The sequence below is a fragment of the Echinops telfairi genome, unplaced genomic scaffold (assembly GCF_000313985.2).
Source record: "Echinops telfairi isolate 266 unplaced genomic scaffold, ASM31398v2 ScPeMD7_1;HRSCAF=3_0, whole genome shotgun sequence".
NCBI lineage: Eukaryota > Metazoa > Chordata > Mammalia > Afrosoricida > Tenrecidae > Echinops > Echinops telfairi.
Window position 1 is genome coordinate 86,988,589 of NW_022103896.1, and position 27,570 is coordinate 87,016,158.

Sequence of the window (27,570 nt, forward strand, 5' to 3'; positions counted from 1 at the left end):
AAAAAAAAGAAACCATGAAACACCTCATGACATAGAGGGGCCTGAAAACCATTATGCTGAATAAAGTTAGTCAGTCCCCAAAGGACAACATTGTATGAATTCACTGCCATGGTAGAAGCAGCAAGATGAAGGCAGGTCCCTGTCCCCGGGGCATGCATTCTTCCAATCCAGCCCCCTAAGCAATGAAGTAGAGAGCCTGCCGAGCATCCATGAAACATATCTTACCCCTCTATGTTGGTGCCGTTAGGTGCCATCAAGTCAGCTCTGAACCATATCGACCCTGTGTGCAACAGAACGAAGCCCTGTGGTGTCCTGCTCCATCCTCACAGTAGTTCCTATGCCTGAGCCCGTTGATGTAGCCACTGTGTCAATCCCTTTTATTGAGGGTCTTCCTCTTTTTCGCTGCCTCTCCACTTTACCAAGCATGATGTCTTTCTCCAGGACAATATGTCCAAAGCATGTAAGATGAAACCTTGCCATCCTGGCCTCTAAGGAGCAATCTGCCTTTCCTTCTTTCACTCCAAATCGGTTAGCTCTTTTAGCAGTCCGTGGTACTTTCAATATTGTTCTCCAGCACCATGATTCAAATGCATGGATTATCTATGGTTTTCCTTATTCAATGTCCAACTTTCACATGCATGAGAAATACCGTGGCTTGGGTCAGGTGCACCATAGTCCTCAAAATAGTAATATCCTTGCTCTTCAATACTGCAAAGAGGTCTTTGCAGATTTACCTAAGGAAATATGTATTTTAATCTCTCGATCAGTGCTTCCATGAGCATTGATTGTGGATCAAAGTAGTACAAGATCCTGGACAACATCAACCTTTCCTCCATTTACCATAATGTTACCTGTTGGTCCAGTTGTGAGGATTTTGGTCTTTCTTACAATGAGTTGTAATCCAAGCTGAAGACTACTATCCGTTATTTTCCTCAGCAGGTGTTTCAAGTCTTCCTCACTTTCAGCAAGCAAGGTTGTGTCATCTGAATGCTGCAGATTGTTCATAAGTTTTCTTCCAATCCTGATACTGTACTCTTCACACATCCAGCTTTTCTGACGATTTGCTCAGCATATAGATTGAACAAGTATGGTGAAAAGATACAACCATGAAGCACATCTTTCCTGATTTTAAACCACACAGTATGCCTTTGTTCTGTTCGCACAATTGCCTCAGATCCATGCACAAGTTCTGAAAGAGCACAATGGAGTGTTCTGTAATCCCCATTATTCTCAAGGTTATCCACAGGTTATTATGGCCCACACAGTCAAGTGCTCTTGCACTGAAATACAAGAAAGTGGCTTTCTTGTATTCTCTGTTTACAGCCAAGATCCTTCTGGAATCAGCAATCATTTCTCTTGTTCCACATTCTCTTCTGAATCCTGAAATTCTGGCAGCTCTCTGACAATGTACTGCTGCAACATTGATACAATTAATATCGCACACAAGTAAAATTTTGCTTAAAATTATCCTTGACTTCATCCTTTCTTCCATTTCCTTCAGTTACTCTATATGTACATCTTAAACATCACTTCTGAAGAGGAGACCTCACTTCAGCTGGGATCACTTTTTCAAGATGTGAGGAGAAGGAAAAGATTATTCAATTGCTGCCATACAAATTATGCTACGGCCACCCCAATCCAACAGAAATTCCCATCAGAGGGATAAGTGAGTCGCACTGGAAATTCCTATAGTTCTTAAACGCTTCCTCTCCCCCCCGCCCACTTTGTTGCTTCTGAGTTAGATGGCCGCTTGTTTACCTTCAAGCCTTTGAGACCCAGACACTATCTTTTGATAGCTGAGCACCATCAGTTTTCTTCACCACATTTGCTTATGCACCCATCCATATACTATTTTCATGCCCCCCTTGCTTCATTATGACATATATTAATCTGATAGGCATCATACTGCTATTGTGAATGAATATTATTGGAAGATTTGCTTTATCACCTACCCCTGATATTTGCATAAATAGTGTCCAGTCACTTAAGGGTTTAATATGTACAAGTCAACAATTCATGTGTTGTAGTTCATAACTGACCTATACTCATAGTTTTCTCTTCTCAACAGTGCTTTACATTTCCTTGTCAGTGCACAGTGCGTATGCATTGAGCTGCTAATGGAAAGGCCAGCGGTTCAAAACCACCAGCTCTACACCAGCCAGCCAGCTCTACACAGGAAGCATGAGACTTTCCACTCCTGTGAAGATTGGCAGACTCTGAAACTCACAGTGGCAGTTTTATCTTGCCTTATAGGGGCACTATGAGTCAGCATTTACTTGACAGCTGTGGAAGTGATGTCCAGGGGGATGATTGGTAATGTTCTCTAACATAAAATGACAATGATGTCTCTAAGGTGAACTAGATACATATAAAAATCATAGAGGCATGAATGGATTCAGGACTTGCACTCAATTCTAGCCCCAATCTAAAAATAACTAGTTTTTATGACATGGCCCTCCTTGATACTCTCCCTCCTGAAGAGGTCACTGAGGATGTGTGTGCTAAAGCAGAGTGTACTGAAGAAATTAGATGGTGTCTGGATATCAGGAAGACTAGCACTGGGGTTTTAAAATCTTGTTTTCCAACAAGCAGCCATCTAAGTGAGGTGTCAACTAAATCCTTATGGAAGAAAAACAACAGCCTGTGTCCTCCAAGAATTGTAAATAATATCATCCAAATCTAAAGGAGGTAATGGTATCTGAGCTTAAATTGTGAACACCTGGTTTCCTGGAGGCTATGGATGGCAATGGAATCCCAAAATCCATTTGTAGGGTCCACACATGGATTAAGCCTCTGGTAAATCTCCTCTGATCATATTTGAGGCTATGAGTAGCCCTGTTATCTGACAGAGAACATTGTAAAGTCTATTATGGCAGACATAGTTAGGTTGAAATGCAATATCTTGCCATTTGATATCCCTTTTGACCCATTTTACAAAGCTTTCTTTTATATCTATGAAAAAATATATTAAACCATCCTCATATGGATTAAGCCCCTGGTGAATCCCTTCTGACCACAGACCTGGGATGTCAAGAACCTTGCTATATCATTCAGAGAGCATTGGAAAGCAGATTGTTGCTGATGCTGTTAGGTTAAAATTTAGCCCCCTGTCATTTCATCTCCCCTATAATCCATTTACATTTTTTCTGGTTTTTAATATTTTCTGCTTTGTTTTCAATTGAGGTATTTTATTTTGTTACTGTTGTTAGTTTAAAAAAAACTTTTTTTAATGTTCTCTATATGGAATCCAGGATAGGCAAATCTATAGAGACAGTAACTGGATTAATGATTCCTTGGGGGCATGGCATGGGAAGTTTGGGGGTAAATGGGGAGCTAACAATGATGAGTACAAGAATGAAGATAATGGTTTAAAATTGAGTGTCATTGTGTTAGACAGGGTTCTCTTGAGAAACAAAACCAGGACACTTATGATTAGATGATAGATAGATAGATAGATAGATAGATAGATAGATAGATAGATAGACAGACAGATAAAGAAGGAACATAATGGCTAATTAGTCCACACAGCATTGCAGAGGGCTCGGTTCAACTTATACTTTCATAGAAGAGTTAATATACTGAAGGTCCTTCAACTCACAGGGGCTGCCAGTCCGAGGTCAAGGAAGCAGAAAGCAGAGTCTGCCCTCAGGCAGACAGCAGGGTTGGGCAGCAGCAGTCAGTAGTGCCAGAACTTAGTGAAGCAGGCCCCATGGGATCTCCAGCTCAAGCGATTTACTCATAGCTACAAGATCTACCAGTCTGAAACTCAAGCTGTATATGCACCAGCAGCACAGCAAAACAGATCTTGAAGGAGCCTCCAGCTCTAGCTACACAATCCATGGGTTGGCTCGGCCCACAAGTAGTGCAGCACATGGTTGAGGCAGAGATCTTGCACACTGGTCCAATCCCCAGGGAGGAAGAGAGAGAGGGGATGCCAGCCGCAGAAAGTATTTATCTTGGTCACCCTCTAATCAAGTTGTGACCTGATTAAACTCCACCCGCATGTTCTTATGGATGCCTAGTGGGCACAATAAATCTGTCACAGTTGTGATGTTGTACAACTCTTCCTGATGTGATTGAACTATTGATTTGTATGATATACGAATTATATGCCAATAAAACTGTGAGTAAAAAATATATATAAGGACCTTAGTGGGTAGTGAGTTTATGTTAATGGCTTTGGAAAGGTGAGAATGGTTGCACAACTCCAAAACTGTAATCAGTGCCACTTATGCGGACATGGGAACCAATCGATTTATGTATGTATGTTGTATTTTGTTGAGTCTCAAGAGTGGAATGAATTCACTCAAGTTCAAGGACAAACATACTAATTCCAGGGTTTAAAGGAAAGAGTTCTATCTAGCAGAGTAAAGATAAGAAAATGGCTAATGAACTATTATTATGTTTGAAAATAAATAATGGTTTTGAACACGTTAGATAAAACCTAATCAAAGATGCTCCCTATTTATAGAAAATGTCTGCTTAATATCTTACAAAACGGGCATGAAACAAATGTATCAAACAGCTTTTTAATGGCAGATTTAAGTTAGCAGCCTGTTAAGTGAAGAGAAGGCAGAGCTGTTAGCTGTTTCACAGATAAATGCCTAGAAGTCTGACTGGTCTGCACACTGGCAGCCTGCAGTGAGCTGTGCCTGAGGCCAAAACTGCTGAAGCCAATTCATCTTGGATTTTTACCTCCTGATAATGATGATTGAGCTTTGATTATTCACACAGATGAGTGCTTCCCAGAAGCTGATGTGGTAATAATTTTCCTTAGCATGCTTATCTCTATCATATTTTTTCTAGAATTTGCTTATGTGTCTATATTTCTACAAATTTTTTTAACTTTTGAATTTATTTACCAAGAAATTTCATGCTTTTCCCTGAAGTTTATGAGTACTGCCATTACCTTCTTCAGTTATTTCCCAGATTGTGGTCCAGAGAGATTGAAGGACGAAATGCCCCTTAATCAATATTTATTTTCCAGGGCTACTAATTTATCCCCAAGACTGGTTCCTGAGAACAAATCAGAATGCCTGTTGAGCTTGTAGTTTTTTTACTGGTCTTCAACAGAACAAACAAAGCTGCATAAATGAAAACTTTTCATTTTATCATTGATTTGGAACTTGATTGGTGGGACAAATTTCTGGGAGTTACGCTCCCACCCGCAAAATGTACTTGATGAACAAATTTGATTAGTCTCAACCCAGAACTGAAATTCTATGTCGAAAACAAAATCATGATTTTAAGGGAAAACAAATAGATAGGTTGTAGGGCCAAAGGTTGCATTTAACCGCTGATTTCTCCCCCTGACAACAACAAAAAATCTTTGTCATTTAGAATTACATCAAACTTCTGCTCATCAGCTTTCCCCAGTTCCCATTCTATGGAAAACACTTTAGAAAGGTATTAGTATCTGTGAAGAATGATGGGAGAAGTTTGAGAGTCATGGTGATGACTGAGCAACATCATGAGCGTTAGAATTGTCATTGTACTGTTGCACATGTGAAGATTGTTGCAATGGAAAGTTTTTGTTTAGTTACCATAATAAGGATCATTTAGTCTGTCTTGTAGGTGATTAATGAAATAAAATGATAAAATAAATGTTCCTGAAAATTTTTCCAAAAATCACTTCTTATAGAATCCAGTGAAATTTGAGACTGTACATATCCAGATAAAAGTCAGTGAAATGATTTTCCTTACAACCGTGAGTACCAATAATGATGTATCATGGTAGAGCAGGTTCCTCACCAGCTTGTCACCAGTAATTATCTCGAGGTGGTGTTCCTGACAAAACTGGACAGTCAAGAAGTGTTGAGGTATTTCTTGCTAGTGTTGTTATGCTACTCGAAGATAGACTCTGATATTGGAAGTGGTTTACTCTTGATAATAGCTTCAAGTTCATCAGAACGCATTTCTGTATCAGGTACTGTGCTAAGTTGCTCACTGACACAGAGACGTTCAGCCCCTCTCCCAAGATCACAGTGCTAACAGATACAGGTCCATGATTCAAGCCCAAGCGTTCTGGCTGGAAAATCCAGTGTTTTCAACTGGCTTCACAGCCTTCCATTACCTGTGTTGTTAGGTGCCCTCGTAGTGACTTCATGCACTGTAACAGAACCAAGCACTACCCAGTCCTGCGCCATCCTTACAGTTATTCTTCCGCCTCAGCACATTGTTGCAGCCACGGTGTCAGTTCATCTCCTTGGGGGCCTTCCTCTTCTCTAGTGCCCCTCTACCAAACATGATGTCCTTCTCCAGGGACCAGACTCTCCTCAAACATGTCCACAGTACGTAAGACAGTCTCACCAACCTTGCCTCTCAGGCGTGTTCCGATAGTACAGTAGTTCTTCCAAGACCGACCCATCAGATCTGCCTTCTGGAAGCATATTTGCCCGCATAGAGTACAAAGGGCAAATGGCTTTACGTTCTGCTTTTACAGTGATTTCTGAGGTCCCTTGTTGCTATTGGTAACTGTTAAGATTTTGACACCTTGATTAGTACTTTTCCAGTGTGGTTGAAAATTTGTATGGGATTTCCAACTATGTTGTAGAGAGATTAATTAGCACTTTATGACAAGATAATGGCAAATTGCTAATCAAGGCAGATAAAATGAGGGTCAGGTTTCAGAGCATTACTACCAGTATTTTCGTTATCTGGATTTTACATAATTCCTCAGGGCTAGCTCTGTTCTTCAGAAATAAGCTCCTAGTCATGTGCATTGATTCAACTGCTCTGTGTTTTTAGATCGGGGAAACAAAGATAGACTTTAGAAATCACTTATTGTTTATAAGGTGACACATTAATCTTCAAAATGATCAGAAGGCAAGCTGGCCTGGTCAGTGGGGTTTACTAGAATGTATTAGCAAGCTGTTTGCTCCGGAGCCCTGCTCCAGCACCTGAGCTAGCCGAGGGGCTATAATTAGATTAGCAGCCTGCTACTCCGCTGACGGCCGCAGAGAGCATGTGCTGGATTCCGCCTGTGCCTGCGCCCCATTGGCTGCAGATGCTGTTGCTCCCCCGTTTGATAGGTTTCCACAGGCATCTTTATGCTGCATTCGAGACACAGCTACAGATGTACTGTACTGGGTTCTCGCCGTGCTGGAAGTGCTCTGTTGGCAGCGCTCTGAAAGAAGCAGGCGTCGGGAGAAGCCGTTTGTCTTTGTTGGAGAGCGTCGGTCGTTAAAGCTGCCAGAGGAGGCCACGGGAGGAGTTGCCGTTCCTGGTAATGACTTTCGTTTTCTGTCCCGAACAACACGGCCATGTATGAAAGGAGGAGTGTGCATCCTGTCATCTGTGTAATCTGCTCTGCTTTTGTTAAAATGTCAGAGGCACGCTGCATTTTGTGCTGGAATATTTTGCCCAGGGAAGAAACACAGCTGCCCGGCTCAGGATGCAGCCTTGTTTTCACCTGGATTCCAGAGCGCATGTGCTCTCCAGCCATTCTCATTGGCTCGCTTCTGTTTTGGAAAGCCCCTGTGTTGCATCCATTTGGGTTATCTTTGCAGGTGCGTGTCAGTACATTGTGGACTTCGTTTGCCTCTAGCCCGGGCTCTTGTGAATAACGAGCAATCTGGGGGGTTGCGTGAAGCCCCCTTTAATTGGGACAAGGCTACAGTGCCCTGTTGTTTGCTGGGTCGGAGCAAGAGAAGTAATGTGCTATTGTTGCCTCAACGATATGCCCTGCCTTCATTTTGGATGGTTTTCTTTGTTTCCCCTTGTGCTGTTTTCATTAAGGCTTTTTATTAGAGAGAAACTAAGCATAGTGCATTCTGCTCGAAATATTTGTAGGTGTATGTACAAGGTGTGCCTACAAGAACATTTACGACTCATGGCTTTGTTTATCAAGGAACTTGCATTTGGAGTTGAAAGGAAATCACAGGAAGGTGGGGTCCTTAGCAGTTACTTGACTCGTGTTTGAACACATTTTTCTTATTCCTACCAATGGTTGCCTGCATTCTTTTCCAGTCAAACAACAAATCGCCTTACATTCTGTAGTAAACATGGTACATTCAGAAGGAAAGAAATTAAAATGATCGAGGCTTTTCGTTCCCCAAAAAATCTAAACAAATGCGAGTTTGCACTTTTCAAATGAACCCTCTCCATAGAATCCATGTCAGAAGAGCTCTCTGCTACCAATTAGCCCTCAGAGTTAAAGATTGATGTCCTCGGAAGCAGATGGTGGAGTCCACAGAAACTTGTGTGTTGAGTCACTGGTCCTACAGCTGGCTGGCTGCCACCATGCGTCTGCTATCAGTGCAGCGCTGTGCTGAGAGCTGGATCCTGGGAGGCATGAACTTCCTGCTCTTGAAGAGCCAGACATTTTAAGTTGGATATTTTGTTGAAATAACTGTGCAAATTTAGAACTACATATTGCCTAGTGAGGTCCAGTATGTTCTTTGGAGGGATAAAACTTCGATACTCACTCTCCCTCCTTTCTCTCCCCAAAATTCCCTTCCTAGTTCTCCCTGAAGTATAATAACTAATCCAGTTTTATGTGTCCCTGAAGAAACGCTTTCAAGGGGAACGAAGCAAACTATGATTAAGTCTGTCGTTTATTATGGTCCATTGTCTCTTGAGCCTTAAACAATTCACGGTGTTTTTACTTTTAAGCTATCCTCGGTGATGAAATGCATGTGAGAACTGTCTCTATCACACTTATTAGGCATACTCTGACGCCCCTGATAAAAGCACACTTCATCTGGATGGCAGAAGATAGTGAGTTGCCGGTTCAGTTAGAGTGACTTTGCTCGTGTTCAGATAGCCAAGAACCTGGTCTCATGTGGGTCCTTGCATGTGCTTGCTGTGCTTGCCTCCTGCCGTCTCGGAGATCCGTTCCCACATCACCCACTAGGAGTGGAGCATTTGAGGAAGGATAAATTGATGCGATGTCTTAATTTTCTCTTTTTCAATCTTCTGAACCAAAACCTAAACCCAAACCACAATACCATTCTGACTCATGGAGATCTGTATAGTGTTTCTGAAGCTGTGAATCTTTATGGGAGCAGACAGCCTCATCTTCCACCCTCAGAGCAACTGGTGGGTTTGAACCACTGACCTGGCAGCTACCAGTCCAGTGCTTAATCTCCTGAAGACTCTATAAATTGCTTCAGTATTTGAGAATGCTTGCCTTATTGTCAAAGCATTGGATAAAGATAGGAGAAAACCTCCTTTTGTGAACATGGCCTAGCATTACACAATATACACGTACGTTCATATTAAACATTTGAAGAGCTTCCTCATATGCACAACATCCAGAGAATCCTGAGAACCAGCATCACTGAGATGACTTCCCAGATCTTTCCATTGCGCAGTGATGCTGATTCTCAAGATGCTCTTGATGTGCATATGAGGACGCTCTAAATGTTTAATATGAATATACATGTATATTATGTAATGCACTGGTACAAGGGTATCCTCAGGGGCCTTTTAAAGTATAGAATATGCTCATTCCTATAACAGCACTCAATAAAATATTTCTGTTTTTTCAAAGTCATAAATATATGCTTTTATCTTTAGATGCAGCATATCCTAACTTTTTCCCTCTGCATTTTGGGTATCATTATATATTTCTGAGATAAGACAGAAAAATACATTTCATGAACGCTTAAAATTTTGCTCTTGATGTGCACTGGTACAGATAAGAACTGGAAACACAGGGAATCCAGGACAGATGAACCCCTCAGGACCAGTGGTGAGAGTGGTGATACCAGAAGGGTGGAGGGAAGGTGGGGTAGAAAAGGGGAACTGATTACAAGGATCTTCATATAACCTCCTCCCTGGGGAACGGACAACTGAAAAGTGGGTGAAGGGAGACGTCAGACAGTGTAAGACATGACAAAATAACAATAATTTACAAATCATCAAGGGTTTGTGAAGGAAGGGTGTGGGGAGGGAGAGGAAAAATGAGGAGCTGATATTAAGGGCTCAAGTAGAAAGCAAATGTTTTGAGAATGATGGTGTAACAAATGTGCAAATGTGCTTGACACAATAGATGTATGTATGGATTGTGATAAGAGTTGTACAAGCCCTCAATAAAATGATTGTCTTTTTAAATTAGAGTCAATGAGTTGATACCAAGGGCTCAAGTAGAAAGCAAATGTTTTGAAAATGATGATGGCAACAAATGTACAAATGTGCTTGACACATGGATGGATGAATGGATTGTGATAAGAGCTGTAAGAACCCCCAGTAAAATTATTTTTAAAACTTTTGCTCTCTCTCCATGCTTATAATTGTCACAGCTCTTTATTGACAAGAAAATGACATTTCTGGTCACAGTTAGGTGTATTTGCAAGAACCAGAATAAAATGTATTTTTGATGTTGGCTGTCATTGAGTCCGTTGCCCGGTCATGCATAACGAAGTGAAATGCTATCTGGTCCCTGGCCCACTCCCATGATTTGTTTCCGATCTGATCATTGCAATGACTGGGTTTTCAAGGGATGCTTTTGGGGAAGTAGATCACCAGGGAGAGAGATATGCTGCCAGGGAACGTTGCGGTGGCTGTTGGGTGCCTTTGAGTCAGTTCCTACTCATGGCGACTCTGGGGACAGCGGATACAGCATTGCCGGGCAGTGCAGTCTTCCCAATAGTGGGCATGTTCCAGGCCACTGTTACATCATCTCATGTAGGATCTTCATCTTCTTCCTGGATTCTCCGCTGTACTAAGCATGCTGTCCTTCTCCAGGAGCTGGTCCCTCCTGGTAACATGTCCGAAGTATGCAAGACAAAGTTTCTCCATCCTTGCTTCCTGAGAACATTGAAGTTGTACTTCTTCCAAGACAGATCCATTTGTTCGTCTGCTAGTCCCTGTTTCACTCCACTATCCTTCTTCACCCATGTCATCATTTGAAGACATCCATCTTTTCCAACCATCTGTCTTCATTGTCTCGCTTTTGCATAGCATTGAAAATACCTGGCTCAGGCACACATTAGTTCTCGTGACAACTTTGCTCCGTAACACTTTACAGAGGTGTGATTTGTTTTTGTTTTGTTTTGCAGCACTCTTGCCCAGTGCAGGAGCCCAGGTGGCATAGTATTTATGTGTTAGGCTGTTAACTGCAAGGTCAGCAGCTCCTCTGGAGAAAGATGGCCTTCTCTGCTCCCATAAAGAGTGACAGTCTCAGAAATTCACAGGGGCAGTTCTACTCTGTCCTATGGGGTTGCTATGAGTTGGCATCAAATTAATGGCAGTGAGCTTTATTTTTTAGTTTATGTTATTTGGTTTCTTTACTGCTGCTTCCAAGCTGAATGTAGGTCCAAGGGAAATTAAATCCCTGGCAAATTCAGTCTTTTTTACCACTTATTGTGATGTTGTTTATCAGTGTAGTTGTAAGCAATTTTGTTGTCTTTGTGCTGAGGTAGGATTCATATTGAAGGTTATGGTCTTTGATCTCCCTCAGTAAATGCTTCTGGTCTTCAGTTTTAGGAGGCAGAGATGTGTTATCTGCAGATCACATACAGTTGACCAGTATTCCTCCATCTTAATGCTGTGTTATTCTTCATATAATCCAGTTATTTGAAATCTTTTCTCCACACAAGATCGAATAAATGCGATGAAAGGCAACAACCTTGACACACACCTTTCCCAATTTTAATGCCAGTAAAGCCTACCTTTTGGTTTATGTTCCATATGTGTGCAGTTGAGTGTTCTAGAATTCCCATTCTTTGCAACATTATCCTTAATTTGTTATGACGCCCCACAGTCAAATATCTTTGCATAGTCAATAAAACACAAGTAAACATCATTTTGCTATCACCCAGGATCCCAGTGACAGTAATATGCCCTCATCACATGCCCTCTTCTGACTCAGGATTAAATTTCTGGAAGCTCCATTGATGTACCCCTTTAATGTTTGTTGAATTATCTTCAGAAAAAATCTACTTGCATGTGATGTTAATGATAATGTTAGAAAATTCTCACATTATTTTGGGTCACCTCTTTGGAATGGGAACAAATATGGATCTCTGCCCGTGGGTTGGCCAGAGAATTGTCTTCCAAACTTCTTGGCATAGACGAGTGCTTCCAGCATTGGATCAGTGTGTTGGAACATTCCCATCAGTATTCTCTCAATTCTTGGAGCTGTGTATTTTGCCAGTGCCTTTGAAGCAGCTGAGATTTCTTCTTTCCGTGCCCTCAGGTGTAGATCTTAAAGTAGTTGAACAAAACCCAATGATTTTTGGTACCTAAAACCAAATACCCTGCTGTTGAGTTGTTTCCAACTCACAGTGGCCCTACAGGACAGGACAGAACTGCCCCTGTGGGCTTCCAAGACTGTAACTCATTACAGATATAGAAAGCCTCACTCTTCTTCCTTTTGTCTTCTTTTGATGTTTCCTGAATAATTTTATTTTGCCCATAGAATTCTTCAATGGTGCAACCCAAGGCTTGGTTTTTTTCTTCACTTCTTTCAACTTGACAAATGCTGAACATATTCTTCCCTTTGGATTTTCTAAATCTAACTCTTCACACTTTTCACAATCACACTTTCTCTTTTGGAGTTGCCCTTTGAAATTTCCTGTTCAGCTCTGTTTACTTCATCATCTCTTCATTTCAGCGTCTTTACGCTCAAGTTTCAGAGTATCCTCTAGCATCCACTTTTGTCTCTTATTTCTGTCCTATGTTTTGGTGCCTCTTTTCTTTCCTCAAGCATGATATTCTTGATAACATCCCACAGCTCATCTGATCTTTGGCCATTAGTGTCGAATGCATCAAGCCTGCCTTTGAAATAGCTCTTAAATCAAGCAGGATATGTTCTAGGTTGTATTTTGGTTCTCTTGAACATATTTTAATTTTTTTCAGTTTACACCTGATGAACTTGTATATAAACAATTGATGGTCTGTTTCCTTCAACTCTTGGATTGGGAAAATATGAGTATTTGCAAGAATATTAGGCTCCTACCTTATTTATTTATTTCCTTCTCTTGTTGTTTTATTCTATAATTATAGCCACCGATTTTGTGCTCAAAGCAGTCTTACTGGTTAATGTGCATTGCTGTCAACTGAAAGATTCACAGTTCAAGTCCACCCAGAGATACCTCAGAAAAAGTCTCATGACTGACTTCTGAACATTCAGCCATTGAAAATCTTAGGAAGCACTGTTCTACTCTGTATACATGGAGTTAAAATCAATTCAACAGCTGCTGGATATTTTTTTTTTACTACATACTGGACTCTGTTATGCTAAGCCTCATGGAGAGAAAGGTGAAAGATGTAAACTCTCCATTCAAGAGAAATGTACTTGTCTAACCAATTGAGGATGAGAGGCAAGCCATAAAAGACAAGAAGCCAAAAGGGGCTTTCTTAGTTCCATTTTCACCTTTTATACAGGAAACGTGTTCAATTCCAGCTGTTACACCTCAAACACAGCCAGCTCCTGCCTGCTAGTGTAGACTTGCATGTTGCTATGATGGTGAACACGTTTAAGTGAACCTTCCAGACTGAGACACACTAGGAAGAAGGCTCAGTTGATCTACTTCCAAAAATCAAACAGTGTAATCTGTCATTACCATCGTCTGATCCACGACCCATAATGTAGCTGACACAGGACTGGGCAGCATTTTCATCTACTGGGTGTGGAGTCACTATGAGTTGGGGCCCAGCTCGCAGTACTGACAACAACACAGAGTTGAAACACTAGCTCTTCACTTGGTAGTGCAAAAGAGGGTGATCAAATCTTTACAAAGTCCGGAGGAGGGGTGCCAAGGAAGAGAGATGTTATGTGACCCAGAACTTGCTATTTTCCACTGATAAGGGCACTACGTTAGCTGGCTGGTTTACATACTAAATATTAGCAATGTGCATTAAAAATGTTGTAATTCTTTTCTTATCCAAACTAAATTGTCTCATGAAACATCCTAGATGATCGCATAGAAGTGTTTATATTTGTAATAAATTCACATAACATGGGTTTTGAAAATAAGAAACAGATCCAGTAGCTTAAAATTATATCCTAGATGAGCATTAAACTCCTTTATTAATATAATTGAGTACGTGCAATGCTAGGATTGATTCTTTGTTTCTTAGGTGTCTGTTGTCTATTGAAAGTTGTTTATTTTATGTTGTTGTTATTCGATGCCTTCAAATCAATTCTGACCCACAGCACCCTTATGCACAAGATGAGCTTGGAAAATAAGGTCTTAGATTCTAACATTTTCATCGAACCTTTCTTTGACTAAGGAATTTTGCTTCTCATATATTTAACTAAATATGATGGACTTTAAGTGTTGCTAAATTTGCAGGAAAGGTTCACTTTAAGTTCACATATTAGCATTAGATATTGTTCTACAGTGAAGCCTGATTTTGCCTTTCTGCCCCTTAGACACGTGGCCAGAGACGATTCCTAACTATAGGATTTTACCCTCATCAGGTTTCCATATGTGCTTTGTTGTTTGCATTTGATTGAAAGCATTTGCCCTGTGAGTTTATTGCTACTTCCTGCCTCTCTTTGACCCTGCTGAACTTGGGACAACTTCCTTCTTTTGAGGAGGCCTGGGTGGCATATAGTGTTGGGCTGTGCTCCACAAAGTCAGCTGCTCCTCAGGGGGCATATGGGGCTTTCTCCTGTAAACAGTTATAGTCTCAGAAACTCACAGGGACAGTATGGCAGTGAATTTGTTTGGGTTTTTTTTGTGGGGGTGGGAAGAAGTATTCTTTCTTTTTAGCTCCTGTTGCTGATTGCTTCTGCAGTTCCCGTCTTTTCTATTCCCCTGTTCAAAGCCGTGATTCTCCAGGGTCCAGTCTTCCTCATTTATCTGCCCACACCACTTGCTTTCTCGCAGTTGCCTCACCCATTGGCGCAGTCAGCCCTCACCTCTGTTCAGTATTTTCTGAGTTCGGCTTGTGCCCTCGCTACATGGGCTCCTGAGTTCTTTGCACAAGTTAGCAGGGCTTCTGCCTCAGGATATTTATAAGGGCTGATTTCTCTGCCTTGAATATTTGACCACTTGAGTGGGTAAGACTACTTGTTCCCTCACTGCCTTCAGGAATTTGCTGAATGTTACCATCCCCTGGGGACGTGCTGAGATAGTATTCCCTGTATTTGTTATTTTTATATTTCTCCTTTGGAATATCAATTTCATGAGTTCCAAAGTTTGTGTCTTAACCCCCAGAGCTTTCAACAAGTACTTGGTTCCTAGAGAGTGATTAGTAAGTACTTATTGCAGGAATGAATGAATGCAGCATGGGAGAGTTATAAAGCAGGAGAAGAGGACTGTGGTACTCAAGAACTCTGCTCAGTCAAGAGCTCTGCTCCCAACCACGTTTGTGTTTGTGCCAGGCCAGTCTCTCGGGGGCCTCTGTTTCCTGTTCTGTCAAATGGCAGGTAAATACCAGCTCAGTTCTAAAGCACAACCAACCCCACTGTGCTGAATTGATTCTACTCAGCAATCATGTAGGATGGGATAGAATTGCTGCACAGAGTTTCCGAGACTGTCAGTCCTTACAGGAGGATGCAGCCTCATCTTCTTCCCGTGTAGCAGCTGGTGAATTTGAACCACTGGCTTTGCACATCACAACTCGATGTTAATGTGCTTTCCATAGAGTTGCTCTCTTTGGCTAAATATGTCCCATAAACACAAACAGTAGTTGAGATGAACAAAACACTTGCTTCTAAATGACGTATGAAGACACATTTATTTGGGTTTGCTTACATGTTTGCTGTTTATTTTTTTAAGTTTTTTTTGGCCAGTTTTTAAAAGTACAATGGGGCTTCCAATAATATGTGGAGAATGGAATTAAAAGAAAATAGAATTTTCCCACAAACTCTTTGGAAGCCCCCTTGAACGGCTGTTGTCTGATGCTAACCATATTGAATAGCCTGTCTACTTTTCCGCATAAAAAAGGAATAACTTGTTTGTTTGTCATTTCTCTCTATCTTTAGGTATTTCCTGCTACACAGAGTACTGTACGGAAGGAAGCTTCCCTGTCACATCTGTCTGCCATCCGCACAACTCATTTCCCTTCCAAGTAAGTATGGCGCTTTGTTTCCTCTGAGCCCTTGCGAGCAGAAGGTATTGATTCTCCCAGAAAACCTGGCATCGTGATGACAGTAAGACCAACAGGCCACGGTTTCCAACAGTTTGTTATCGGGTGTGGGCACTGACTTTTCCAAAGGTTTTCAGGGTGTGCCTTCCCCATACCTGCTGACAGATAGTGTATGAAACACCAGCTTATCTTGACTTGCAATCCCATGGGCCTCTGAAGGTGACTATTATGTACTTGGATTGCCTAGGTAATGTAAATAGTGAACACGCTTAGCCTTTAACTGAAAGGTTGGTGGTTCCAGAGCTCTGCTGGAAGAAAAGCTTGGTGATTTAGTGCTAATGAATCAGCCGTAGAAAATCCTATCGGGCACAGTTTTACTCTGACACGCGGGGGGAGCTGTCATCTTGGTGGCAGCTGGATCACAGACTTTAAAACAATGAAAGTCCTTCCACTTAAACAAGAAGGACTCTAAAGAGTGAAGGTTAAAGATTGAAATGATGTTCTCCTATGGGCATGGTCAGTGGCAAGGGCATCAGGAGAGGCTGTGGTCTCATTACCCTGCAGAGGGTAGCACCTACATTGCACACACACACCCAGAGGCTGTGATATGGAAGAAACATGAGTATTATAGGAAGGCCAACTTTGGGGGTGCTTTGTTGCAAAGGTCTACTGTGCTGCATGTATGTGCCTGCCTGCACATCCTCTCTGGCCCCCACTCCCTGATGGAGATAAATAGCTGATGGAAAGTCCCTTTCCAGTGGAAAGAGGTGTCTTTCTAAGGGAGCCCTGGTGGCACTGTAGGTTAAGTGTTGGACGTTAACAACAGGTAACTAATTCAAACCCACCAGCCGATACATGAGAGAAAGATGAGGCTATCTGTTCCCAAACAGACTTTTTTTTTTTTTTTTTACAGTTCTGGAAACCCTGTATAGGGTGTCTGTAAGTAAAAAGTGACTTAATGGCAGTGGATTTGGCCTTATAGCTAGACCCGTTTTTCCATGAAGAAACTGAAGAAGTGATCCTGGGACTGATATGCCCCCACCCCTCTTCAAGGGACTGGGACATCACATTGCAGAACGAGTGCTTAGGGAATTAACCCTGCCCTCCCACAAATTGAGGGACATTGGTTGTTAACACTATCCTTCCACAAGTCAGGAACAATGGAAGAATGTCTACTTTCCACGTTAAGTTTGATTCCTGGTCAATGCACTGTATGGACAGTTACTACTTGTCCCTCATTGAAGACTTTTGTATTATTGTAATGCTTGAATAGGCTTCAACACAATGTCCAGATGAAGATAAACGAGAAAGAAAGGACTGGTGATAGAATTCAAAAAATTGACCTATGGAAACCCTATGGATCATACTGTCTACAACAAATCATGAGAACGGTACCAGATTAGGCCCTGTTTCCTTCGCAGTACATGGGTTCACCATGTGTCAAGACCAAGCCACACCAGCTGACAACCACAACACTAATATTGTGGAGTGGTAAAGAGCGCCCCCTGGAAGATTACATGTCCTTATCCTCAGCACTCTCATTCTAAGCTTTCCATAGGTAAGCTTAGCAGCCATAGGTAACACAAGGTAACTATTACTTACATTGAGGATGACTTATGTAGTATATTGTACCCTGAAAGATATTGCTGCGTGAGTGTTTATGCCTCCCCAAACAACCTGTGGCCACCATGGCCAGAATAACATAGCTACAAAGCTAGAGGAGAGAGTAGACTGGCCTCAACAGTTCAAGGTTATACTCTTTATGAAAGCCGCTGCCATACTTTTTCCCTGTGGAACAGCTGGGGGGTTTCAATCACTGACTGTTCAGTTAGCAACTGAGTGCTTACTCACTGAAACTAGGGCTCCTTTACCCCCAAACAGCCAAACACATTGCCACCTAGTAGATTCCAAGGCATGGCAACCCTATAAGGCAGAATAGAACTGCCCCTGTGGGTTTCTGAGACTATAAATCTTTACAGGAGTAGAGAACTCCATCTTTCTTCCATGGAGTGGCTGGTGGTTTTGAACTGCTGACCTGTGGTTAGTAGCTGAACTGTTAATCCACTATGCCACCAAAACCAGACTTCGAACCATCAAGTTGATACTGACTCATAGAGACACTATAGCAATCCAAGTACATAATAGTCACCTTCTATAGGCCCAGGGGATTGCAAGTAAAGACAAGCTAGCATTTCATATACTGTATAGGATATAGCACTATAGCACTGTACCTTAAAATGGTAGACCTGCCTCTGTGGGTTTCCGAGATTGTGACTCTTTATGGGGGTAGAAAGCCCTGTCTTTCTCCTTCAGAGTGGCCAATGATTTCGCACTGCTGATCTCGCAGTTAACAGCCCAACTTATAACCACTATGCCACCAGTACTCCTTAAAATCAAGCTTTGACTGATACATAGAATCGCCCTGTTGCCTCCACTCAAGTATTCCCTCAATGCAAGAATACTTTCTTCTATTAAATTAGCATTCTATTATGCTCACCTTCCTGACACAACCACTGCAGACAAAGTGGGTGAATAAGCAAATGCGGTGAAGAAAGCTGATAGTGCCAGGCTATCAAAAGATATAGTCTGGGGTCTTAAAAGCTTGAAGGTAAACAAGCAGTCATCTAGCTTAGAAGCAACAAAGCCCATGGAAAACATATCAGCTGATGTGATCACGAGGTGTCGAACGGATCACTGAAGACAAATGGGTGCATAAGCAAATGTAGCGAAGAAAGCTGATGGTGCCCAGCTATCAAAAAGTATAGCGTCTGGGGTCTTAAAGGCTTGAAGGTAAACAAGCGGCCATCAAGCTCAGAAGCAACAAAGCCCACATAGAAGAAGCACACCAGCCTATGCAATCACAAGGTGTCAAAGGGATCAAGTATCAGGCATCATCAGAACAAAAAATCTTACCATAGTGAATGAAGGGGGAAGTGTGGAGTGGAGACCCAAAGCCCATTAGTAGGCCACTGGAGATCCCCTTGCAGAGGGGTCTCAGGGAGGAAACGAGCCAGTCAGGGGACGATGTAGCAACGATGAAAAATACAACTTTCTTCTAGTTCCTAAATGTTTCCTCCCTGCTCCCACTATCATGACACAAATTCGACCTTGCAAGTCTGGCTAGACCAGAGGATGTACACTGGTACAGATAGGAACTGGAAATACAGGGAATCCAGGGTGGATGACCCCTACAGGACCAGTGAGTGGTGTGAGTGGAGAAACAGGGAGGGTAGAGGGAGAGTGGGTAGGAAAGAGGGAACCGATTACAAGGAACTATATGTGACCTCCTCCCTAGGGGATGGACAACAGAAAAGTGGGTGAAGGGAGACGTCGGACAGGGCAAGAGATGACAAAATAACAATTTATAAATTATCAAGGGCTCATGATGGAGGGGGGATCGGGGAGGGAGGGGGGAAATGAGGACCTAATGCCAGGGGCTTAAGTGGGGAGGAAATGTTTTGAGAATGATGAGGGCAATGAGTTTACAAATGTGCTTTACACAATTGATGTATGTATGGATTGTGATAAGAGTTGTATGAGCCCCTCATAAAATGATTTTTTTTTTTAAAAAGAGCTCTTTTAAGTAAAAAAAAAAATCGCCCTGTCACAAGTGGAATTCTGTAGAGAGGGACCAAAGAAAAATTTGAGAGTAGCCCTCTGTCTTATCTCATTTTACCTTCTGTGTTTTTTTATAAATCATTCTATTAGGGGCTCTTACATCTCATAACATTCCACGCATCAATTGTATCAAGCATATCTGTACATATGTTGCCACCATAATTTAATAAACATTTACTTTCTATTTGAGCCCTTGTTTTCAGCTCTTCTTTTTGCCTTCCCTCCACTGCCCCCCTCATTTCTGTTGTTCATCCCCCTGAGGTGGGGTAGGTAGGAAGGGGTTATTCGTTGATCACTGCATTCAGTTCCCCCTTCCTCCTCACCTCCCCCCTTCTTCTCCCTACCCTCCTGGTATTGCTGTTCCCATTTCTGTTCCTGAGGGGTTTATCTAACCTGTAAGCTCTTATCTGTACCAGTGTACATGCTCTGTTCTAGCCAGAACTGAAAAACAGGACTGGGGTCATGATAGTGAGGGGTGAGGAAGCCTCAAAGAACCAGAGGAATATCGTGTGCTTCATCGGTGCTCTACTGCGCCCTAGTTGACTCATCCCTTTCTTGTGACCCTTCTGTAAAGGGATGTCCATTGTGTACTGGTGGGTTTGGGGTCTCTGTGTCAGCCACCCCTTGTTCTCAACAATAAGCTTTTTGTTGTTTTTGTTTCTTCTGCTGCCTTTTACCTGATTCCATCAACACTTCATGATTGCACAGGCTGGTGTGTTCCTTCCATGTGGTCTTGTTGCTTCTCTGCTAGATGGGCATTTTTTTAATTTCATGCCTTTAAGACCCCAGATACTATATCTTTTGATAGCTGGGCACCATCAGGTTTATTCACCACATTTACTTATGCATCCATTTTGTCTTCAGCAAGCACATAGAGAGGGTGACCATCCCAGAATGCCAGGTTTTTAGAATACAGTGTTCTTGCGTTGAGGGAGGGCTTGAGCAGAGGCCCAAAGTCCATCCACTACCTCAATGCGTTGCCATATAAATATATGTGGATAAATCAATACCTCCATTTTTATGAATTGATATATTTACATGAGTGCACACCTATGTTTATACCTTTAATCGTAGCTTTGCTTCCTAGATCTTTCCTCTGTTTCCTTTTAACTTCCTCCTGCCCCACCATCACACTCACCCTCCTGCCTCTCAGCTGGATTGCTGTTGCTCCAACACCACCGGGATCTCTATCTCCTCCTTGTTGTTGTTTTAATTCCCTAGTCGTTCCCCTGTCTATGGGGGCGTTGCTTGCTCACCACTCTTTTCTTCCCCTCCTCCTCCCCCCAAGTCCCTCCGGACCCTAGGTCCCGATGCTTTCTCCTTGGGCTCACTTCCCATGCCTATCTTACATAAGTAGGCAAACCAACAGTCACAGAAACAAAACAAAAAGAAAACAAAAGATTGAAGGAAAAGAGAGAAGGAGAAAAATAAACTAGCAATAAACAAACCGAAAAAACAAACAAACATGAAAAAGCATACATAATTCCTGATCTGTGACTATCTTCCCACTGGTCCGGAGCTGGTGGGGTGGGGTGTTGCAGAAACTCTCACTCCTAGTCTAAAGTCTATTTTGGGGGCTTTTTGTGACTTGGCTTTGTTCTCATTGCTGATCTGTTATGTTCTCTTCTTGGTTCGCACCACTGTGAGGGGTGCAGACTGGATTCACTCCCCACCATGTGTCCCCAGGAATGTTCCTGTATGCTCCAGCTAGGGGACATCATATCTCGAGCTGTTGTCAGCCCTAAAGTCCTCTGTATGTCTTAGCAGCTCCATGCAGGGGCATCATCCTCAGGGCTTGGTGTGCCAGTATGGGGTCTAGTCCCTCACTCTCTCTTTATCCTTCTTGGTTTGCTTCTATACGGGCACTCTCCCCACCCTATAAGTTTAGTGTTGTCCTCTGTAGCACATACTTCTAAGGAGTGGGGGTGGGGGTCAGTTTGGCTCTGATTGGAGCCGGCCCTCTAGGTCACCCCCCTCTTCTTGTACACAGTTTTCTGGTCTTTCTGCGTTTACTGAGGTAGGACAGAAAGCTTTTGAATTTGCATCCCGGGTGACCCCAAAAGAACTGGGGTATGGAATGGGCCTGGGCTCTGTCTCTGACTTTGTAGAGATTTCCTCAGGCTACTCTCCTGCTCTGAACCTCAGTTTCTCACCTGCCCCATGCACATCATAGGCATGTATGAGGAGTTTCATGTTATAACTATGGAATGTGCTTGGTACAGCACGGGCACTTGACGTGGGCATCCCTGCTCCCCCGTCCATTCTTTTCACAAGCATAAGTGCCTGGAGCTATCAATGCCATTGCTTAGCTAGTTCTTGGATCAGAAAGACATTGAATAAGTATTAGCCTCTAAAGGCAGGTAATTGTATGTAAGCTTAAGATTAAGTAAATGGGGTAGTAACATTTAAATATTAGTTAAATGAGGTAATAACTTTGAACACTAGATGTGCTCTAAAGAAATTCATGAAAGGAATAGTTTTTATCTTCTACCTATTACTGATTAGTGGTTAAGGATTTGTGAAATGCTTTTCGCCGTCGTAAGCACTTAATATTTGTTCAAGGTTTGTTCTTTTCGAAACCCTTAACTTATTGATAAGCCATAGATCCCAATTCATGACCACCCCACCCCGTGTTTGAGGGTAGGACTGTGCTCTGCAGGTTTTCAAAGGCTGAGTTTGGGGAGTCAATTGACAGGCTTTTCTCTCGAGGGGCCTCTGGGTGAACTTGCAACGCCAACCTGTGGTGATCAGTTTCCGAACCATTTGTACCCCCCAGGTCCTCCGGCTGTACATACACATATGCATTATCTCGTTGGGGTACAAGTGCTTAACATGCAGTAGGCTGCTAAGCAAAAGGTTGCCAGTTTGAGTCCAGGGAGCAGCACTTCTGAAGAAAAAGCCTGACTAAAAAAATCAATCATCGAAACCCTGGAGAACAGTTCGCCTCCTGCACACTGTGGTCACCGGGAACTCACAATGACGCCGTGGTAACTTGTTTGGGTATTTTTACTATTAATGTTTCCCTCTTCCAGTGTTTAAGATTGCTTTCTGTGTAGTGTGCCTTCTGGGATTTTAAGTGGCCCTTTGCTTAAGGAAAAGGAGCCATGGTGGTGGTGGAGTGGGCGGCTAGCTGCAAGGGTCAGCAGTTCGAAATGACTAGCTGCTCCGAGGGGGAAAGACGGGGCTTCCCCAAGCTGTCCCCCTCTTGCCTAGAGGGTTGCTATTAATCAGCACCAACTAGATGGTCGTGACTTTTGCTCTGCTTTGTTTAAGGAAACTAAGACGGGAGGAAAATTAAGACATGAAATACAATGACCCTATAGTGTTCTTTTGGTCAAGCGTTAAGAGATTTCTCAACCTAGAACATGAAACCTCCGGACTTGGTATCTATGTCATCTTTAAAGGAATGCCTATGGTGCTAACACGGTATTCTTGCGCTCTCCATTTGAGGAACTGTACTAGAAGGTTCTCCTTGGTTTGGGTTGCTTGTCATCTTAACCAAGCTGAGTGCTCAATAAAGTCAGCTTCTCCTTGAAAGTCAGTCCCTCTTCAAGTCTGTGAACTTCTCCGGGACGTGTCCACGGGAGGAGTGAAAAGAACCTTGTGCGTTTTTCTGTTAAGTGGTGCTGATTGAAACTCTGAGCCAATTTTCCCCAAACACACTTGTTATCTGGTGGTTCCTAAAACGGATACCTCCATACTGAGTGATCTGTCATTTGTCTGTGAGTCACCTGCCTTCTTGAAGTGCCCTCACTTCTGCCTCTTCCCTCCTCGGCTCTGTGCCACAGCAATGACTCCGAACGCAGGTTCCCTCAAAGCAGGCTCCCTGCTGACTCAGCAGTCCCCTCAGGGGCCAGGCAATACTTGCCAGGTAAGCAGCCCACTGGACATCTGTGACTTTTTCAAAGAGAAGTGACAATTTTTTTTTGGATGAAGATTCAAGGACATTCTCTAGAACAAATAGCTGGGATTTTAGAGAGTTACTGTAGTTGTTCTTTTTGGGGGGAAAATCGTTTTACTAAGACATAACCAGACATCATCCAATTCAATAGTTGAGTCGTTTCCAGAAGTTTTGGACAGTTGCTACCACAATCAGTTTCAAAACATCTTTCTTCTTGTGCTCTTTGGTACCAGCTCCGCCATACCCCCACTGCCCTGGTCATACTCCCCGGGAACCCTTAATCTAGTTGTAGTTCCTCTAGATGCACCCGTCCAGGGTTTTATACGCTGAAAGACATAGACAAATATAGAACAGAAAATCAAGAAGACTACCAACAATAACAAAATACCCAGTTTAGAAAAAACCCCAGAAAATATTAAGAATCTGATCAGCTCAAAGTAAGTCAAAAGAGAGGTCAAATGATACGGTTTTAACCATTCAAGTCAGAATTTTCATTTTAATCTACTACAATCATCTCTACAATACTTTCTGCCTGATAACCAGGCCATTCCCATCCCTAGATTATGATCGAGAGGAAATCATCCCAGACTTATTCTGTGTAGACCCTGAAAATATATTTTAGGCTTCCACTATTATCATAGCCTTCTACAAAACAGAATTTTAAAATCTAATCTGTGATACCATTCCCTCCTTCAAATTTGGATTATATTATTTTTAATCTTTAGATCACGCAGGCTGGTGTGCTTCTTCTATCTAGGCTTAGTTGATGTCTTACTTAGACGAATGCTTGTTTGTGAATAAGCCTTTCAGGCCTCAGACACCATTCTTTATCACAGCCGGGCACCATCTAGTTTCTTCACTACACTTTCTTGTAGTGCCCATATCTTCCATGTTTCCTCCATGAGGGCACGTATTGGGGGCCATGTCATAAGCATCAGTTCTTCAATTGGAGCTAGGACAAAGTGTGAACTAGGATTATGTGTGAGCCCCCAATCCATCCCTGTATCTATATTTTACATATGCCTCTGGTTCACCTTAGAGAAATCTTTGTTGTTTTATGTTAGAGAACCTTATCAATCATCTTCCCAAGGAAATTGGGTCCTTCTGTTTATAGTGTCATTGATAATTGAGAAAAAGAAAGAGGTTCAGGCTGGCTGCAAATCACAGTACATCAATTATTAACTTTTACAGATTTAATCCTTATATGACTAGATACTATTTACACAAATAGTTGGAGTAGGTGGTCAGGCAAAAGTTACAATAATAACCAATGACAATGTCAGACCCAGGTCTGCTAGATTAATAGCATAATAAAGCAACTGGGGCATTGAAGTAGTAAGTAAATGGTAATATACCTTCTGACAGTTCAGTACTCTTGGTACTGAACTTGGTACAGCTGTCTTCAGCTTCTTCACACACCATGCAGTTTTCGCCTGCAGTCTTCAGGCTACAGGGGTGTTTGAGGTAGAGTCCAGTTCACCTCTTGGGGTTCCACATCATATCCATCTGGTATGGGCTCTGTTGTGCACCTCAAAAACCCAGGATCTGATATCTCAGTATGGTCTGGCACTCCTGGGGCTGTCTAGAAACTCAGTCCAGTGTGCTTGATTAGGAGCCTTGTACCAGGCATACTCTCCTCTTGGGGTCCGTGTAAGTATGGATGTATGTATGGATTGTGATAAGAGTTGTACAAGCCCCCAATAAAATGATTTTAAAAAAAATAAAATAAATATTGCTAGTCATTTTTTCTGATTAGAAGGTTGGCCCTCTCCATTTTTCTACTAACACAAGTGCACTTGCCTTCTTTGAGATGTGTATGTTCCCCCCACCCCCTTTGCTTGATTTCTCATCAGTATCACTTATCACTCTGGTAGGAATGTCTGTTGGTTTGGAGCGACCTCAGCACATTTTTGCTGGCAGCAACTAATTAGTGCTCTTCCTTTCCCGCTGATCTTGAAAATTTGATTCCGGTTGCAGTGAGATCTCTATCAAAGTGAAGTTCAAGATCTAGGTCGGGAGAGGGTGGTGCATGCCTCAGGGGCACTAGCCATGCTCTTCACTGAGATGTTGGCAGACTTGGTTGGTGGATTGCATGACCTGAAAGCATGAATTTGCATCCATCTTGATTTTTATCCTTATGGTAATGGACTCATACAACAGTTGACCTTTTGTGATTGACTAACTTCGCTCAGCATAATGATTCCCAGACCCCTAACATGTCGTGAGGTGTTTTGTGGTTTACTACTGTTATTTTTAGTGCTGCGTAATAGTCCATTGTGTGTATATACCAAAGGTTTTTTGTCCATACTTCTACTGATGGGAATTTGGGCTGTTTCCAACTTCTTGCTATTGTGAACTGTGCTGCCATGAACACGGAAGAACCTAAATGTGCTTGCGATCTCTTGTTTCTTTGGGATATATGCCTAGCAATGATATTTCTGGGTCATATGATATTTCTGTTGTCAGTTGTTTTAGGAATTGCCATATAACTTTCCACAATGGTTGTTGGTTGTATGTATTTACAAGCCAACTAGCAGTGTATACGAGTTCCAGTATCTCCATACCCTCACCAGCATTTGTTATTCTGTTTGGGGGGTGTATTTTAATTGAGCTATGATTGTGGGTATAAGACAGTATCTCATCATTGTTTTGATTGGCCTTTCCCTGATGGCTAGTGAAAGAGAACATTTTCTCATGTGCTTGGCAGCCATTCAGGTGTCATCCTTTTTAAGAGGGTTATTTGTTTCTTTTCTTATTGTGGTGTTTTGTTGTTCTTAAACACAAATTTTACATAAACTTCTCATGGATAGATTTACAGATAATTGCCCCTCCAAAAGAAAATACCCCTGTGCTCAAGAAATACCTATATTTTTATTTTTGAGAACTGAGTGCACATTTATTACAAAGTTCAAGAGGCTACCACTATTGGTCATAATTTAAGTCATAAATTTCCCAATAGGTTATTTGACATCCATACAATACCTATTCCTATTTTTTAATTAAGTTGAAGACAAATCCTTTAGGTTGATATGTGTGCTTAGTTGTATTTTGTAAATTAGCAGCAGCTATTAAAGTGATTCCTGAGAGAGGAACAAATGGTTAGCATTCTCAAAGCAAAAAGTTAGGGCACAAACCTACACAGATGCACCTCAGAAGACAGACCTAGTGATCTACTTCTAAAAAATCAACAGTTGGAAGCCTTTAGAAGTACAGTTGTATTCCAACGCGCGCAAAAATTGGAGGAAAGGACGAATTCTATGTAATTAAGCCCACCGTCTGTGGAAGGTCTTCTCTATGTGCACTGAGCTATAAGCTTCTTGTACCTTTTCTATGGTCTTTACTAGTCTGGTAGAGAAGGTTTGGGAATCTTTATTTTGTAGGTGCAGAAAACCATGGTCAAAGAGGTTGAGCTTCTTAATCAAGGTCAAGTACGTGATAAGATTTGCTGAGGATGAATCCCACATTTTCCCAAGGCTCTTCCATCAAACTCCTTCCTCCCAGTTGACTTTCTTTTAGTGACAGTGCCATCAAGGGAAGGGATGGTTGTTTGAAGGAAAATGGACTGTGGAAAAGGTAGAATGGGAAAATTACCAGGAACACAGACATCTTGTAAGACAAGGATGAGAGATCAACAATTAAGTGATGAAAGTGTGTGTGTGTGGGGGGGGGGGGATCACATCTAAAGAGATTGTACTTGTGCCAAGAAAAGAGCTAGTGTGTGCTTTATCCCCCTACCTACATGGATTTTGCTGCCATCGTTAGGTGTGGATGAGAGAGCACGCTTTCTGAGGACCACTGCTCCCAAGACCTTGTGATCACTGAGCACTGAGGTCTCCTCTCCCCCATGGCCTTCCTCTGGAGGCCAAAGAGAAAAGTAGGTTATTCGATTCTGCTAAATGTGACAGAGAACCTGAAATTACTTAAACTCTGCATCTCTTTTTCTGCGTGTGGCCCCTGGTCAGTGTTTGGACCTGCATCTTCACAGAGCCTCACATAGCACTACTCCATCTTTAAAATGTTTCACTCTTGTTTTACTCCAGTGCACAAAGCTCATTCTGTACAGA

The 27,570-nt window shown here is 42.2% G+C and overlaps 1 protein-coding gene across 3 annotated transcripts in view; it reads left to right on the top strand.

Annotated features, from left to right (window-relative positions):
• Nucleotides 1-27,570, top strand: part of FAM110B (family with sequence similarity 110 member B) — a 206,512-nt gene that overhangs the window by 114,846 nt on the left and 64,096 nt on the right. For 2 of the 3 annotated variants that reach the window (XM_045286129.1, XM_045286130.1), the window contains exon 3: nucleotides 15,884-15,969. The gene's annotated coding sequence lies outside the window, so the exon portion shown is untranslated. Of the gene's footprint in view, nucleotides 1-7,102; nucleotides 7,226-15,883; nucleotides 15,970-27,570 lie in introns of those variants that run through there. The other variant, XM_004697568.2, reaches the window with a different exon arrangement.